General features: G+C 60.1%; 1 protein-coding gene and 1 long non-coding RNA gene across 20 annotated transcripts in view; both read right to left on the bottom strand.

The window, feature by feature from the left end:
• Positions 1-8,075, bottom strand: part of PCBP3 (poly(rC) binding protein 3) — a 250,340-nt gene extending 242,265 nt beyond the window's left edge. For 4 of the 19 annotated variants that reach the window (XM_072807230.1, XM_072807229.1, XM_072807226.1 and 1 more), the window contains exon 1: positions 3,767-3,892. The gene's annotated coding sequence lies outside the window, so the exon portion shown is untranslated. Of the gene's footprint in view, positions 1-3,766; positions 3,903-7,826 lie in introns of those variants that run through there. The other 15 variants (XM_072807235.1, XM_072807236.1, XM_072807234.1 and 12 more) reach the window with 9 other exon arrangements.
• Positions 8,076-9,411: 1,336 nt separating this feature from the next.
• LOC140621801 (uncharacterized) lies at positions 9,412-10,627 on the bottom strand. The gene is made up of 2 exons (XR_012021543.1): positions 10,304-10,627; positions 9,412-9,649 (listed from the first exon to the last, which is right to left on the bottom strand). It is a non-coding gene; the product is annotated as an uncharacterized lncRNA (long non-coding RNA).
• Between the last annotated feature and the right edge of the window lie 7,450 nt (positions 10,628-18,077).

Here is an 18,077-nt window from a genome sequence, read left to right as displayed (position 1 = left end):
GCCAGGCTTGCCGGGAGATGAAACTAAGAATCAGAACCATGCTCACCTGGGGCAACCTGCTAACAGCAGCTAAATCATTTTGTGTTCTCCTGCCTATCTGACCACATTATTTCCTCTTTAAACTATACCAGCTAGGCTTTCGGAAATTATTTTTCAGTTCTGGAGGTCAGACATAAGGTCTCACTGGGTAGGGCTGTGTGTTCCCTTCAAGGAAGGGCTCTGCGTGAGAACCCATTTTCTCACCTTTTCCTGCTTCTGGAGCCCTCCCACACTCCTTGGCTTATAACCCCTTCCATCTACTAAGCCAACAACGGCGGCGGGTACGCTTCCTCATTTCACATCACTCTGACACCAGCTCTTCCGCCTCCCTCTTCCATATTTAAGGACCCTTACTTTGGACTTAACTGGGTAATCCAGAATAATCTCCTTGTTTTAAAATCAGCTTTAAAATTAGCAACTGTCATTCCATCTACTACTTAAATTGTCTTTGCCATGTAACATACCATGTTCATAGGTTCCGGAGATTAGGATGTAGACAGCTCTGGGAGGCCATTACTCTGCCTGCCACACCACCTCCAGTCCACTCTCCCCCACACCTCTGAGTTCCAGCGTTTTCACAATACCCTCCACACCTTCACCATCACACACGCTGTTCGCCAGCTACACCAGCCTTCTGGTGTTTTTGTAATAAATTTTATACCCATCCAACGCCCAAACAATGACCATTCACCCTTCAGGTCTCAGCCCGAGGCCACCTCCTCTCCTCTATGAAGCCGTCCTGATTCCCAGTCTAAATGAATTACCCCACCTCAACACACCAACCCAACTTTCCGTGAACCCTAACTGCAGCACTGAGTAACCCCCTGAAGCCCTAAGTGTACATGTTCCTCCATCAGGCCAAAGTGGGGTCCTTCCATGATAAATACTGTATCTCCTTCCCCTGTGGGCTTTCAGAACACAGCACAGGGCCAGGCAAAGGTGGGCCCTCAGAGGGTGTTTCTGAAGCTTGAAGGGGCAGAAAGAAGCTGCCCTGGGTTTTCCTCAACAAAATAGGCTGCTCTTTCGCAGAGTAACCCAAGTTAAGTGTGCAGGTGATGAGGCCAAATAACTAGTTCAGACACTTGGAACAAAAACACCTTAACAATCCACTGCTTAGTTAGACGCACAATTTACTGTTATATAGAAGAATCTCTGTACCTGCTATTTCTTATTGCTAGCCTATGGGGCAATTTTAAAGAAGCAGACAAAATTAACCTCAAGAGAATAAAGAATTTATCTAAAATGATTTACAGGAGGGCAGGTCCAGTGGCGCAGCGGTTTAGCACTGCCTGCGGCCCGGGGTTTGATCTTGGGGACCCTGGATCGAGTCCCGCGTTGGGCTCCATGCGTGGAGCCTGCTTCTCCCTCTGCCTGTGCCTCTGCCTCTGTGTGTGTGTGTGTGTGTGTGTGTGTGTGTGTGTGTGTGTCTCTATGAATAAATAAAATCTTTAAAAAAAATTTTAAAAATGATTTACAGGCGATGTCCTCAGAATTATGGAAGAGAGAGTAGATGCTGCTCTAACACAGCAGGAACTGGCAACTGCCCAACAGCCCCACCACGTCCACCGAGGGCTCCAGTCCCTCTCTGGGAAGGCTGGAAAGCATCACATGAGCGTGAGGGGTGATACAGCTGGCCTTGTTTAGGGAAAAAACAAATTGCCTCTACGTACAAATACATGCGCATATTACGATAAAGGGTACATTTTTAAGAGGGTGTTGTTGTTGGGCAGCCCCAGTGGCTCAGCGGTTTAGCGCCGCCTTCAGCCCAGAGCGTGATCCTGAGGTCCCGGGATCCAGTCCCACGTCAGGCTCCCTGCATGGAGCCTGCTTCTCCCTCTGCCTGTGTCTCTGCCTCTCTCTCCACTCTGTGTGTCTCATGAATAAATAAATAAAATCTTAAAAATAATAATAATAATGATAAAATAAAAAAAAATAAGAGGATGTTGTTAAGGAAACCGGATCTCATTTAATTTCACTGATCTGTTACTTGATGTCTATCCTCCAGCAAGAAAATGCCCACACGCTCAGAAAGAGACTAAGTAGGAAAGGGATGTTGAGTCGGCACAATTACCCCTTTGGGGGGGAAAAAAGAGAGAGAGAGACAACAACAACACGGCTTGAGTTTTTAAAGAGGTGCTTCCATTCGGGCTCAAAAGAACTTCCCGGCTCAACTGTCCAACTCTTCCTTAATTGTGTAAATTCTGAAAGTGATTTTATTTTATTATTATTATTATATATATATACATATATTTTTTTTTTCTGAAAGTGATTTTAAAACCTCCTCCGAGACACCCTCTCAGGCTGGAAAGGAAGCTGAAGACCCAGAACCAGAGGGCGTGTGTTCAGCACCATGGACAGTGGACGCTCGCCGGCCCGAGGAGTCCCCGGGGTGGGGGGGCCGAGACCCGGGGCCGCCCCCAAGTCTACAGTTCTCATTGTAATGCTCAAGGTGGGGCTGATTTCAACACTTTAGCAGGTACCTGTCTTTGTTATGACCCAAAGGACCAGCTCAGCACAGGGATGTACTATCCCATCCACCGCGATCTGCTTCAGTGCTCACTTTTACCATAAAGCCCTGAGGTTTCTGTGAAAATAGGCATGAATGAAAATAGGAATGACTCTGCCGCGGACACAAGGTAACCAGTCCAGGAACCGGCTGGGCCGCCACGGATGAAACTGTTGAAACTGAAACACAACACCCAGCCCTGAATGGCTACATTGTTTCCAGCACCTTAGAACGCAGGATGCTCCCGGCCTCCCTCCAACAACAGGGAGAAAGACAACTTCCTTTTAGACGCCAGGCGAAACGAATGCATGGGCTGGAATTTTTTTCAGAATTACCTAAAAAGTGTCACAACAAGGTCCTGTATTTCCTCCAACCCTGGGCGTTAACAGAGATCCCTGGGGGGGGGGGGGGGATACCTTGAGGTCCCGTCTCGCCGCTGACCAGCTCTACGTAGGGCAACACCGGCCCCCAAGCCCTGAATTCTGAGCACGATGGAAGGACACCTTCCCTTCTTTGACCACCAAAGCTTTTTAAAAACCCTATAAATATTGAGCATCAGCTAAACTAGGAAAAAAAAAAAAAAACAAACATGAAGCCTAAGTTCTAAAACGCTTGCAGGGAACTTGCGCGGTACAGCGAGGAGCGTGCACGTACGAGTGAGACCGGCCCCACCGCACCGGGGGTCAGCAGGTGCACCTGCCCCCGAGACCCCCCCCCAAGTCTGAAATCAGCACAGCTGCCCCCGGCGCCCCTGACCTGAGGGTCAGCAGGTCCCCCCCGGCTCGTGTGCACCATCCCCCGAGGTGCAGACTGCCTCCTGGGCCAAAACGGGCGTCTCCGGGGCGCCCCTGGGACGATGCAAGTGGGGCGCCCGGGGGCGCTGGGGGTCGTCGCCCACCGCTGAACGCGGGGTCCTGCGGGGGGGGCGGGGGTCTCCGGGCTCTGAGTCCCGAGGCGCGAGGTCCCCGCTGCCCGGGGCAGGTCACCTGGGGCGCGGCCCCCCGCACCTGCACCAGCGACACACTCCGGGGCGGGCGGAGCGCACGTGCACCGAGGGGTCGGCCCGCAGCGCCGCGCGGAGCCCGCAGGTGTCCGCCCACCTGACGCCCGAGCCCACCCCCGGCCCCGCCCCCCGCCCCGGCCCCTGACCCCGCGCGACCCCAGGACCCGGGCCAGAGCCCCCCGCCCCCGCCCCGCCCCGCCCCGCCCGCGGCCACTCACCTGTCCGCGGAGGAGGGCGTGCCCGCCGGCTGGCCCGGCCGGAGCCCGGGGTGCGGCCGCGGCCGCGGGGGAAGGCGGGTGACGACGGGGCGACCGAGCGGCGACGGAGCCCGAGGCCACCGAGTCCGAGACGCCGGAGGCGGCGGCAGCTGCTCCTCGCGCTCCAGCCGAGGCGCTGCGCGCGGCGCGGGCCCGCCCCCCCTGCGCCGCCGACCAATCCCGCGCCTCCCGCCGCCGCTGGCCCCGCCCCCCGCCCCAGAGCGGCGCCTCGCGAAAGCGGGCGCGGCGGCCCAATCCAACGCAGGAACCGCGACGGCGGAGGCCAATCGGGGCGCCGGACGCTCTCAGGAAAGAGACCAATTAGCGTCACGGGGCGGGGCGGGGCGGCGAGGCGGGACCAATGACGACGGGGGCGTGGCGGAAGGCAGGGCGGGTCTTGGGCGTGTGAGGCACCGGCCGGGGGCGGGGCCAGGCTCGAGGCGGCCCCCGGGGTGAGGCGGGGCCACAGGCGAAGGGGGCGGGGTCTCGGCGGGGCAGGGCGGGGCAGGGGCGGGGAGAGGGGGTGGGACCACAGGGGGCCGGGCAAGAGGCGGGCTGGCGGCCTGGGCGGGGCCTGGGCGGGGTCTGGGCGGGGGCGGGGCCTAGGGCGAGCCCCGCGGCTGATGGAGGCGAGGCAGGGCCCGGGGAAGGGCGGGCCCTGGAGCGGCGGGGGGCGGGGCATGGGCGGGGCCCTGAGCGGCGGGGGCGGGGCCTGCAGGGCGGGGCGGGGCCTGAAGGGCGGGGGCGGGGCCTAGGCCGGGGCCGGCGGCTGATGGAGGTGAGGCAGGGCCCGGGGAAGGGCGGGGCCCTGAGAGGCGGGGGCGGGGCCTGGGCGGGGCCTGAGTAGCGGGGGCGGGGCCTAGGCCGGGGCCGGCGGCTGATGGAGGCGAGGCAGGGCCCGGGGAAGGGCGGGGCCTGGAGCGGCGGGGGCGGGGCCTGGGCGGGGCCTGGGAGGCGGGGGCGGGGCCACAGGGGAGGGCGGGTCCCTGGAGGGAGGGGGGTGGGGCGCTGTGCAGGGCGTGTCTCAAGGTTAGGGGTAGGAGCGGGGCGGAGGGTGGGAAGGGCGGGGAGGCGGAAAGAGGAGGGATGGAGGGGACGGAGGGGTGGGGGGTGCAGGGGCGGGTCCCTGAGGGAACGGGGTGGGGCGCTGTGCCGGGGCGTCTCAGGGCCAGGAGTGGGGGGCGGGGAGGACAGGTGGGGGGAACCTTGCTGTGAGCTTGGCCTGTGGCCGGGACGGGTCACTGGAGGGGAGTGTGCCCTGGTTGGTCTCGGGCGTGGGACCGGCCGGTGGACCTGGACCTGGGCCCTCCCGGGCCGGCGCCCGCCCCCTCCTCCCCCGGGGTCTTGGAGGCGCGGCCGAGCCCGGCCTGCGGGGCCTGGTCCCGAGACCCCGCCCCGGGAGAGCCCGCCCAGCGCCCGCCCCGCCCCGCCCCGCCCCGGGCCCCCCTTCCCGCCCCCGCCGCGCAATCCACCTGCACCTGCGAGTCTGTGGGTCCGGACGCCCCGGACGCGGCTGTGCTTCTGCATCACGTTCGCAGGTGCTGCATCACGTTCGCAGGTGCTGGGGTCCACACACCTGCCGGCAGGTGACCCAAGGAGGTGACTGCTAGGCCGTCCTCGCGTGTTTAACTACCCCTCCTTCCACACTTCTTGGGCTTCTGTTTTGTTGGTATTAGTCACTTTTGTGGAGTGAACCCTGTGTGTCATCTGTGCATTGGGGCCTATTCTTAGGATTATTTCTTCCAGGGCAGCATCGCACAGCACGAGCCAGGTCAGACACCGCAGCCACACCTCCGAGGGCAGCCGGGCCTGCAGGGGTCCCGGGACTCCCTACCCCGCACCCCTCCAGGTGCCCCGAGAGGGAACTAAGCCTCGCTGGGCCTCCTTAGGCCTGGGAGCAGCTGGCTGCCAGGGCAGGGACTGCGGGACCAGCCTGGGGCAAGGCTCTGACTCTTGGCGCCCCGATCGGTACCTTTTGCCCTTAGACCAGCCAGGAGGCATTTTCCAGGCTTCTCCCCTGTGAGCTCTACTCCTTCATGGGCCACTGGCAGCCTACTCGCTCAAAGGTCACCGTGATGACAGTTTTGTAGGAGCCTCACTCCAGCACACAGAGGACCCCTGAGGTGTTCAGAGACAGACGAGGCTGGGTGACACACAGACACAGGACAGAAGTCAGTGCAGGCACGGGGGGTGGGTCAGGAAGAGCTGTCTCATTTGCCTTCACGTGTCCCTTGTGTATTCAAAGACAACCTTTGAAAAACAAAGGGCCCCCATCCTCAGGGTAAGAAGGGACTATGGGTGCATCCACCCCGGAGCTGCTGGGGAAAGCAGGAATACAAACATCTGGGTCGTGAGTCCTTCCAAAGAAGGGGTCACAGAGGCAGGGGCCACCCCAGCAGTGTGGCCAGCAATGGCCACTTCGAGCAGAGAGACATGCTTAACCGTGCGCTCTGGGAGGACGGCTCTGGGGGTAGGAAGGAGGCTGCAGAGAAGGAGGACATGGCGGCCCTGGCTGGGTCTCCCAGCCGGTCGGGAGGGGAGCACGGTGCTGGGAAGTGAGCAGGAAGGAACAGTGGACCCGGAGCCCGGGGTTGCAAGGATTTGTCACGTCCTGACTACGTGGCTCTGGCTGCCACCCTCACCTTGACTCTCTGGGCAGAGGATAGAAGGACCATGAGGCTTCCGCTCCTGAGGCCGGGGGGTGGGGGGGCGCCCACGGGCAGAGTACCTCCAGTCCACCCCCTAGATTACAGGCTGCCAGCTTCCCACTTCCCCATCCTCTCCAGGGGCCCTCGTCCCCTCAGCTGCCTTCATTGCCTCCTGAAAGACACAGTTAGTCATTAGGAAATTAATGATAGTGTTTTCGGGACAGCATGTTGGACCCTAACAACTTTCAATTATTTCCAGTTCCTGCCAGCCCTGGGAGGAAAAAAGCAGCTCATCTCATGCCTCCGCCCTTGACACACGAGACAATCCACGTCTGCCGGAGTATTATCATATGTTAGCAGATCTCTGAAAGCCAAACTGCAGACCACAGCAGCTGGGCCGGGGCCTGGAGCAGGCCTGGGCCCCGCCCCCTAAGCAGGACCAGCCTGCCGCGAATTCCCCACACACTGTGCTCCACGCACTTCCCCCTTCATTAGCACCGTGTGTGCTGTTCGCCACCCTCTCAATCGCTGTCACTGCGGTCCTTCCCGTGAGAAGTGCACCCAGGGGCCCGCATTTATAAATAACTCCATGGTGTCTTGTGGGGATGCAGGGAGCAGGGAGAGAAGGAGCCTTGTAATTATCATCTGCTTGGAATGATGTCAGATCAAGCCCTGGGAAGCCTCCTAGTGCCCGGCCTTCCTGATTGTCACACACATCCCCGCCACCAGGGAGTCTGGGGCATGGAGGGTGGGGGCAAGGAGCCTTCTCGGTTCCATATTAGATGGCTAAAAGGGCCGGGAAAATAGCTGCGCAGGAAGCAGTCCCAGTGGCCAACGGTGTCCAAGTCTTCCGGGTGGTGCATGTTCCCGGGCGTGATCGCAAGTGGCACCCAGCACCCAGCTACAGAGGCCCCCTCCCCTGCTACGGAGAGGGGTCTGGAGCCATCGACCTGGGCCTGGTTGGAGTGCGGGGCGTCTGCCGGCCTCTACGTTGGGCCTGTTCTCCGCAGGGAGAGCTCACATCGGCCTCTCTGCCACCCCTTGAGCTCACGCTAAAGCGCAACGACACAGTTTACCTGGTCACAAGTCGAGAGCCTAGGGGACGAGTGTTGCTGCTAAAGCCCCGTTCACAAAACGCTGAGGCGGGACCACGCCGCCAGCGCCTGGGCACAAAGTGCGGCCCCGGGGGCGGCAGGGCTGGGTCTGCTGAGCTCAGAGGAGATTCCGTGAGGCCAGCGTGATGGAGCGTGAATCGGGAAGCCGGTAGACCAGGCCCACGCCAGCTGCCCTGGTCGGGGAACACGCCCAATGCTGCCCACTAGGCTCCTCCCCCGTGACGCAGGAATCCGAGCTGTGCACCTGGCCTTTCTTACCTGGTTGCTGAAGCCTCTGATGGCTCTTTCATCAGGTGAGGCGATCAAGGGGGCTCCTCTTGTGCCCCCCTGCTGGAGGAGCAGCTCCTAAGCAGTCATTGGCCATGTCCCCGGCCCGCGACTGGGCGGGCGTGGGAGGAGGTGAAGTCGCACCTGCGCAGAGGCAAGCTGTACCAACCAGGCTGCTGAGGTGCCCGCGCCTGGATGATGGTGAAGGCTGGAAACGTGCTCCAGGCAGGAGGAGAGCGGAGCATGCACGGAGCATCCAACACAGACGTGCGGGAAGAAGGGGGGAAAGAAGCAGGGACATGAACGGTGCTGCAACCCGCCGGGACTCACAGACCCTCTCTCCTCTGGGGCTGGCAAACTGACCCACCGTCTACAGTGGCCCTGCACCCCACGGTTCTCCCGGACCCACATGCTGCCCTGCGTCTGCACTCCCGTGGGACTGGGTCACCGTCCAGCCAGGCATGCCCCGACTGCAGCAGACTGCTCTGTGGGTATGAGGGGCTGGGAGACAGCAAAAGCTGTCCTTACGGTGGACACAGAAAGTTATCCCCATGCTGGGAAGTTGGGCTCAAACCACGCTTGGAAGCCATGGCTCTGACCCAAAGGATAAACGTGGGGGTGAGCAGAAGTCCTGCTGGCACCTGCCAGGACCCCAGCTTGCCTGGTGGGCTCCCTGCTTTTAGCCTGTAACAAGCATGGTTGTCGTCCCCGGTCTGGTCGTGGACGGGGGCCTGGGTTTTGTCCAGTGTTGTCGTCATCCCCGGGGGACTGGAGTCAGCGGCCTACGTCCTCTAGGCCCTTCACACGAAAAAGCAAGTGAGTCACAGCTGCCCTTGACTGCATGTCCCGATTCAGACAGCAGGCTCTGGAGCCGATGCGCCAAGGCCATCAGGGAAGAGAAAGCCAGAGCCAGAGAGGGGGACGGAGCCAGAGAAAGAGAGACACAGAGAGAGAGGGATAGAGAGAGATGGGAAGGGAGAGCCAGGGCCAGAGAGGGGGACGGAGCCAGGGCCAGAGCTAGAGAGGGGAAAGAAACAGAGAAGGAAAGACAGAAAGGGAAGGACACACAGAGACGGAGAGAAGACGCAGAGGGGGCGAGAGACAGAGACAGGCTGCTCCCGAGTGTGCTCCGGCCCTCCAGCCCTCCCCACGGCCAGCAGAGCGCCACGCGCACACCTTTTTATCTGCCCGGTCTCTAGTGTTTCCTGTAAGGGAGGGAGGTGTGGCCTTCCTCCTCCTCTCTGAAAGGACGGGGCCTGCACACACCTCACAGCCCCCACCCCAACGTCACCGGGGCCGCCCCTTCTCCTTCAGGGAGACTCCTCACAGTGCCTCCATGGAAGACTCTAGAGTGAGACCTGCTGTCCGAGCCGCCTCCCCACCCCAACACCCGCTGGGCCGGCAGGAAGAGGCCGGAAGGGCGAAGCAGAGCTTCCAAAGCCCTGAGCCTGAGGGAGGAGCCGCAGGCTGCGTGGCGGGACGCAGGGGTGCTGCAGGTGCCTGGCTTTGCCAAGCAGACCGAAGGCTCTACGGGGACCCACACACTGGCTGTTTTTCAATTAAGGTCACGTGAACGTTTTCGGTTGCCATAAATCATCTCTAATTAATAACAGTGGAGATGGATTTCAACACCCAAGAATATTCGTGCAATAGCAAGAGTGTGAAGGGGCAGGTATGGCTCAGCCGTTCAAAGACGATCTCCTTCAGACCCACATTTTCTTAGGGTTTCATCCATGGCGTCCTTCCTTTGGCAACCACGCTGCCTTCCTGCTTTATCCATTTGATCGCTTGCTGGCAAAGACCTCTGATGAGAACTTTAAGGTGAAATTTAAAAATGTCAGTGTTGAGAAACCATTAAAATGCAAATTGTGGGGCTCTCAGAGGGCCGTCTGCAGCCCCTCTCCCAATCACCCCCTCCACTGCCTCAGGTCAGGCCGGCCCCCCACACGGGTTCCCCCAGGCCAGTGGGGAGCGAGGAGCTTGCAGACCCACAAACAAAGGCAAAGCAATGAAGCAAACCGTCAAAAGCTCCCAAGTGCACTGCACCTGCCACTCGCCCCCCAAGATGGGGAGCCAGGGGTCTTACAGGAGACCGTGTGAGCAAAATCGGAGCAGGAGCACGTGGTAGGTGTGCTGCAGCTGCAGGCCCCTCCGTGCCCCAACCCGACACCCAGACCAGCAGTGCTTGGTCACCCAGCTCACTCATACACGGATGGTCCCTCGCCCCCGTCTCTGCCGCTGGTGCCGGCTCAGCCGTCCAGGCTGCAGATGGAGGCGTCTCTGCTTTTACATTCACACGTCCCAGGCCACCGCTGCCCAGGGCCCAGAGCAAGGCCACGGAGGCAGGATTGCCTCCGACCCCAGGGCCGGCCGTGCCACCAGCTCTCCACTCTCCCACCTGCAGAGCAGCAGACCCAACCCTGTCTGCCTTTGTCTGGAAGGCCCCAGAAGGAGCTAGTGCCACTCACCCCGCTGGTGGGAACTTTACGTCAAGGGCTCGTAGGGTGGAGAGACGGTGGTGGCTCCTCCCGGACAGTGGTAGGCTTTCCAGCCACCAAGTGCCAGGCATATGCAAGGTGCCATCGCCATTGTGGTGTCTCTGTCACTCTCCCCGCTGACGTGGCACGGCCAGGATGCCACACTGAGCTTGAGAGGGGACCACACCCAAATCGCAACACCCGGTGGCAAAGCAGCTCTGCCACACTGCCGCCGCCCTGGCTGCTGGGCAGACTGAACCACGGGGCAGGCGAACCTCCCAAATGCAAATTACAGGTGCCTGGTTGTACTAGGAGTACGACAAACCCAAGTGCTAGACAAATGGCCACCTTGTCTAATGCTCGCACACCCGCCGGCCCGTGCTGCGAGTTTCTGTACGGGAGGACGTGGAGGCACGGTCCAGACGAAGCCAGGAGAAGCTGGAAGTGTATTTGCAAAGCAGGTCATGTACAGTAGCGCGCTGCTGAACGGGGCTCGGGCCTGATGGCAGCTGAGAGCCAAGCCTAGGGAGGAAGCGCACAGCTCCCCACAGTCCACACAGGCTCGCAAGCGCACACACGCCTCCATGCACAAGCACACGTAACACACCTGCATGTGCAATGTACAAGCAACGCACACATGTACAATCACATATACACATGTATGCATACACGCATGGACAAGCACACATACAAGCACTGTATGCATACGCACATGCACACGTATGCATATATGTGCATATGTATAAGCACATGCACACACTCATACACACATGCACAAGCACTGCGCACACATACACCCGCATGCACATGCATGTACAAGCACTGTGCACATGTATGCATGCATGCACAAACACACATATACCTGCATGCACAAGCACATGTACACCCGCATGTACATGCCTGTACAAGCACCTGTGCACGTGTGTGCATTTGCACACGTGCACACAAGCATGTGGACACGTATGCACACATGCACAAACATGCGCATGTACACACAAGTGTGCATACACACACACACTCTGAAGACGGTGGCCAAAGCTAAAACCTGATGCTGTCCCCCAGCCTCTGTCCTCGCGGGGAAAGGACCAGGGTGGGCAGAAACCCTGAAAGGCTCAGTCTCCCCAGGAGGACACTTTGGGACGGGAGGTCCCCCCTCCACCTCTCCACCCTCTACCCGGTGGAGGAGAATCTCCAAGAGAATCACTCCCGGGGCCAGGCAAGGGGACAAGATGGACACTGACACTTCGGACCCGCCAGCCTCCCCCGGGGTCCTCCCTGAGTGTGACACGGCGACAGACCTCAGGAGATGGGGACAGACTGGTGTTGGCTCCTCAGCTCCAGGTCCCTGAGGCAGGAGGTGAGCAGGAGGGTGCAGACCAGCAGGACGTGTGTGACCAGGCAGAGAGGGTGCCCCGCAGCTCCCCGCGTGTCCTCCTGGCATCCCGAGGCACGTGGGGACAGGGGCAGGCCAGGCCGACAGGACAAGCCCTGGAGGCAGACCAAGGGCCTCGGACCCCTTCCACTCGGAGGGAAAGTCACTTGTCCTGACAGACGCTGACATATACTTGAGCGTGGGTTTCCTCCCCTGCCGGCCTCGTAGAGCCCCGGTCTCCTGACACCTGCGTGGAAGGTCAAGACGGCCGCAGTCTGCGACAGTCCCCGTGTGAACAGGGGAAGCCCGTGCTCCTCCGAGTGACAGGCTGAGCTCTCTGACCTGCACGGCTGGACGGAGGGCTGCTGCGCTGGTTTCTGGGGCCAGGCCTCGGGGGCCTCCAGTGCCGCTCTCGGATTGCTCGCTCTCAGCGAAGCCAGCCAACGTGTGAGCCGTCCAGGCCCGGGCCCACCTCGCCCCGTGCGGGCCCAACCGAAAGATGCGTCTGCAGCCCTTCCAGCCCGGGGAAGGGGGCTTCGGATGGTGCCAGCAACGCCACGTATGAAGGACGGAGCTGACCCTGCCCACCCCCGGAGGGCTGAGAGGCGATTATAAACCATGGTTTGAAGCCGCTACGTGTTTACGTGGTCTGCTGTGCTTGTTAGACAATCAAAACAGGGTTCCACATGACATCGTCTTATACCAAGAGACCTATTTCGCCATAAAGAGGGTCTGAAAATGGGCACATGCCCATGGTTCACTGGTGTGACCCTGGACCCCATCGCCCAGAAGCGGCCGACGCAGTAAGGGCGACGGCGAGGCGTGTTAACGGCGAGCTAAGGTGGCAGCCCTGGGCCAGAAGCCCACAGGAGTCCGCCGCTGTCCCCCAGGACGCAGGGTTTGTGCACACACGACGGTCAGGGAGTGGCCCTGGTTCCCCAGCGCCTTGGTACCAGCTGCAGGAGCCACAGAGCACAGCAAGTTTGCTGTCCCCACCGTCCTCGTGAGTCCGCGGCACGATTCCCGCTTCTGGTCACTGCAGTTACAGGCTGTGCCCCACGGGGCGTCCTGGTTCCCTGCTGGGGGCGGGCGAACATTTCTGCCAGCGTCCCCAGCACGCCGGCGGCCGCGACTACCACTCGGCCACGTCAGCTTCCCAGGTCGAGCAAGCAGAGAAGGGACTGAATCAGCCCCAAACACCGCGGGGGCCTAGGCCTGCTGTCGCTCGATGGGGACGGGAGGGAAATGCCTGGAACGGGCCCGTCCGCTGGGACACTTCGCTGTCCGTGCCAACTGATAAACTGTAGGAGGACAATTGCAGCCACCGAGGCCCCTCTGAGGACAAACAAATCCGAGCAGCCGAGCTTCCAGCTGAGGGAGAACCGTCCAGAAAGGGGGGTGGATGAAGGAGTATTGACCTCAGCCGCGGGGACCGTAGCCGGGACCACTGCCCGCTTGGACATCCTCTCTCTGACCTTCCGGGAGGCAGCAGCTGGTAGCGTCGTGAAGCACCGTGCTGGCACCGCCCTCCCAGGGCGTAGGTCCGGGCACCCGTCCTCGGGCGGGACGTGTGTGAGATGCCCTGTCATCGGCGCCCTGTGGGTCCCACCAGGTTGCCCGGCTGGAGCAGCTCTGGCCACACCCGGCCCGCCCTGCAGCCCCCACGGCCCCCACGGGTCCCACGCGCCCACCTGGGGGCTGTTTGCAGGGCTGCAAGCCGTGGGTGAGCGACACCCACAGAGCCTTTCCTCGGGGTCACGGCGGAGGCCTCCTCCCGGCTTCCTTGGGGCGTTCTTGTTGGCTCTGAGGATGCGCTGCACCATTACGCCGCCGCCGCCCATGCACACGCAACCTGCACGTGCACGTGCCAGGGTGGGCACCCCAGCCTGTGAGCAGCAGGACCCGGCAGATGAATCCCGTCCCCTTCCCTTCCCCGCGCCGACGGGACTGAGTTCCAGGAGCTGCACAGAGCGTCTCTGAAGGCGGAGCATCGGCTGGTGACACCCAGCGACCCCCCTGGTGTCTGTTGCCCTGCCTTCCCGCCTGCGCCCCCTCTTCTCCGAGACTGCAAACCCCAGGAAAACCGTGAGCACAGAAGCCTTTGCCTCAGGCTCTACTTTCTAGGGCAAGTGAGCTAAGAATAGACAACAATAATCATACAATTTTAACTATGCAGCCTTGTTCAAAAAAAGGGAAGGAGAACTTTATAGTGTCCAAAATAAATGCAAAGTCAAAGCCGGAGTAGTGACAGGAGCTGACGCCGGGTCAGCCCTCAGGGAGCAAGGGACAGACGACAGGAGTGGTGACAGGCTCGTGCGTAGCTCAGAGTGGAGATGGGGCCCGGGTCTGCATTCGCTGGGGCGGCCAGGGGCCACCTCACCCACGTAACGAAGCTGCTCCCAGAAATGAGCAAGGACGTTTTCCATCTTCGTGGAGGTCGCAGGAAGAGGCTCACGGAAGAAATGGGAACTCTGAGCACACGCGTGAGGACGTGCAGGTCCCGGCCTAACATGAGAATAAAAGCCACGTCGTGATTGGCGTCCCCCGTGCACAGGAAGGGGGAGAGGTGGGCGGCGAGAGCCGTTCACGCAGGAAACAAGGACGAGAGGTCAATGATAGTAAGATCAGGGGCGACATAAATAAATAACAAAACTTTTTATTTATTTATTTTTAATTTTTTTTAACAAAATTTTTTAAAGAAGTAACTTAGAAACTTCAGAGATGGAAAATATCACGGAAGGTGGAAAGTCTCGGGGCGAGGGCTGAGGACAGGTGAGACAGTGGGCCGGGCTCCGTGAGCTGGAACGGAGGCGGGAACGGTCCCCGGAAAACAGCACAGAGAGGTCAAAGGTCGCTTCAATCACGGGCCATCAAGAGACGAAAAACAGAGACAATGCAACGGAGGTGTTGAGGGGGGACTAAAGGCAACGCTCGGAGAAAATGACGAGGAAGTTTCCAGAATGGACCGTGCGCGAGTTTGCTGGGCCGCCGTGACCTGGAGCCACGGGGGGTGGGCCGGACCGGCGGGGCTGCTCCTCCCGGGGCCTCTCTCCGCGAGTGTCCCCGCTCCTACGAGACCAGGCCGCGCTGTGGCCTCAGTTTACCTTAACCACCTCTTCACTAAGGACGCCGTCTCCTGCTATGGCGCCTTCCGAGGAGCAAAGCCAGCCCGCGACAGACGCCACCGACGGTGGACAACGTGGAAGCTGCCACCTGAGGCTCGAGCAAAGCCGACACACGGGACCGTCACAGAGAGGAGCCCGCAGGCGACGGAGGCAGAGGCCGCTGTCGCTGTCCAGGGACCCCGCCGCCGAGCGAGCACGGACGCCCGCAGAAGCGTCCCTCCACGGGGAGCCTGAGTGTCTCGACAGACGGGGGTCCCCAAGCGCTCTGGAGCGACACGGAGCGACACGGCCCCGGGACGAGAGGGCGCCCACGGAGACGGCCATGCAGGCGGCAGGCGGGTGCGGAGTCCCAGCAGCGGGGCCGAAACAGCAGCGTAGTGGCTCACTGGGGACCTCGAAGGTCATGTGGGCCAAGGAGGGGGCACTCAGGCCTCCATGACCGGAGTGGGCACCGGGAGACATCCCCAGAATGATCCCTGGTGCAGGAGAAACTCTGGGTTCTCTCCACAGAAGCCTCGTGACCCAACACCAGGCGGACAAGGGGGGACTTCTGTGCCCTGGGGGGTGGACAGCAGGGCCCTCGCCCGGGCCACCGCACACCGTGTGCTGCTGTCCATGCTGCTCCCAGGCAGGGACCACAGCGGGCAGCACCCCGCAGGCTCTGCCCAACAAAGGGGAGCCTCTCGTTTTGCACAGGGGAGCCCTGCTCCCTGCATGTGTCTGGGCACAGCAGGATCCACGGGGGCAGGCCTACCCCTGGTGGCTACATGGCCCATGGCAGCCTCGAGCCTCCCACTCCCCTCTTGTCCCATCCTCAGCTCGTCTCACCCTGCGGTAGATGACCCAGACCTCTCAGACCCCCACCCGGGTCTGCCCTGGGAAGGCCCCGGGCCTTAGCAGCTCTCCAGGAAGGCTGGCAGGTGTGGTCCACAGGGGCTGGTGTGGGATGCGGGTGGACACAACCCTCTGGCCATGAGGCTTTTGATGTACAGGGAGGGGCAGAGTAGGGCCAGAGCGGTTGGAGGGGATCCCTCAGATCCCGGAGGGCCGCATTTCAGGCTACTGTGCCCACCGCGTGCTTTACAGGTGACGTCTCATTTTATCCAACCCACCCTCACAAAGTGGATAAGTGCTTTAAAAGTCGTGCACCCGAGTGCACACATGCATGCACATCTGCATACACACCTGCACACACACACCTGCACATGCATGCCATGCACACCCCCACACACCCATGCACACATGCATGCACACACAGGTCGCACACACACCTGCACACACACACCTGCACATGCACGCCATGCATACCTGCACACATGCACACACAAGCACAGGTGCCATGCACACCCTCACACACCCATGCACACACAAACAACCCCATAATCAGAAACCCCGCTAGCAATAGGAGCCCACGGTGGCCACGGGAGGACGCGGTTGACCCAGGCCTCCGGCTCCCACCAGCTGCTCCCAGGCCACGTCAAAAGGCAAAGCAGGCTGATGGCAGGATGTTCTCCTCGGGCCTGGTAGTGGACGGCTAGCCCGTATTTTTAACAAGAGGCGTAAGAGCTTATGTAACCTGTTCCTTCCAGGGGAAAGTGAAGTTTCTAGCAGTCGGTGAGGAAACCCCCGTCCTTTGGAAGAAGCAGGTGACATGCTCTGAAAACAGATACTCCATCTAACGTCCTGTGGCTCCGTTGCCAACACCTGTTCAGTGTGTCACCTAGAACGGTTCTCGTATCTGCTCGTTTCTAAAACGTAGAAACAATGTTTTGTAAACCATCAAAAATGGTCTTTCAGATAAAACGTCTCAGTGAGTTTTGAACCCATTTGTTAAAGACGCGCCAGTGCGACCCTTCCAGCCGGTCTGCAGGACCCCGGAGGGCTCCAGGGCCGACGGCGGCTCCACACTAGCCTCCGTGCAACGCGGGCGGACCCCAACAAGGCCCGGACGTGGGAGGACCTGGGAGGAACTGGGAGGCCACAGAGGGCGCCCCCCTCGGCTGGAATCCCCGTGTTCTTCTGCGCCGTTCCCTTCTGCTGCGACAGCCGCGTCCTGAAGCCCGCCCGTCACATCAGGAGCCGTGGGGCACAGGGCCCGGTGCACCAGCCCCCGGGCTTGGAAGCGACCAAGTGCAATCGTCCCCACCAGCCTCCCTAAATACCATTACAATGATCGATTTGTTAAAAAAATAATAAATAAATAAATAAATAAATAAATAAATAAATAAATAATTTGTAATGCTAAATTGAGAGCAGAATGGTTTTTTAAATGATAAATGAACATTTTTGAAATGTTCATTTCATTTTATCAGAAATGATGGGATCTCATTTTCACGTATGCTTTGTATGTCTGATATTTTAGTGCAGCGCGTCGCACTACGTATTTTTAATTACATAGATTACATATATTTGGAAGGAGGTCATCAGATGCTTTTTACTGATGTGCGGGTGATCAAAATGCTTAAAGACCATGCGTCAAATTAAATTTTTTAAGATTTTAAGATTTAATTTAGTTTTATTTTATTTTTAGATTTATCTATTTATTATTCATGATAGACACACATGAGAGAGAGAGAGAGAGAGAGAGAGAGGCAGAGGCACAGGCAGAGGGAGAAGCAGGCTCCATGCAGGGAGCCCGACGTGAGACTCGATCCCTGGTCTCCAGGATCACGCCCTGGGCCAAAGGCAGGCACCAAACCGCTGAGCCACCCAGGGATCCCCCGCCTTTTTTTTTAATTTTAAAGAATTAAAAACATTCATAAAATACCGAGAGGAAAAGAAGGAACAGCAGAGAACAGCGTGTGATTGGCTAGGAGTGTCAGGTGGGCCTCGACCCACCCCCGCTTGTGGTGCCCAAGGGGACCCTGCTGCAGGGCGGAGGGGGACCTGGGACCTGGGACCCTGCCCAGGGCATCACTGGGCACCTGCAGCCTGAGGCTGAGCCCTGGGAACCCGCAGCGTTCAGGCGTGGGGCCCACAGGCCGGGCTCACGGCCCATTGCACGCGCGAGCAGGGAGCGTGACAGTGGGCTGGCCGACCACGCTCCCCCAGACCCCCGCCTGCTGCCTGCCCAGGGCTCCTCTCACCCTGCTGCTGGCCTGCGGGGGGGCAAGCCGGGAGTCCTGGAGGCGAGAGGGGACGGCAGCCACCCCACAGTCCCTCGGCAGCAGGCACGGAGCAGGGGGCCGGGGTGCAAGTGACACAGGGAGCCCACCCACGGCGGGAGGGCCTGCTGGCCGCGTCCCCAGCCCTGCCTCCGAGGACCCGT

Source organism: Canis lupus, chromosome 30 (genome assembly GCF_048164855.1).
Source record: "Canis lupus baileyi chromosome 30, mCanLup2.hap1, whole genome shotgun sequence".
Classification (NCBI taxonomy): Eukaryota; Metazoa; Chordata; class Mammalia; order Carnivora; family Canidae; genus Canis; species Canis lupus.
The sequence above is the reverse complement of the archived record's forward strand: the minus strand, read 5'-3'. Positions and strand labels throughout refer to the sequence as shown.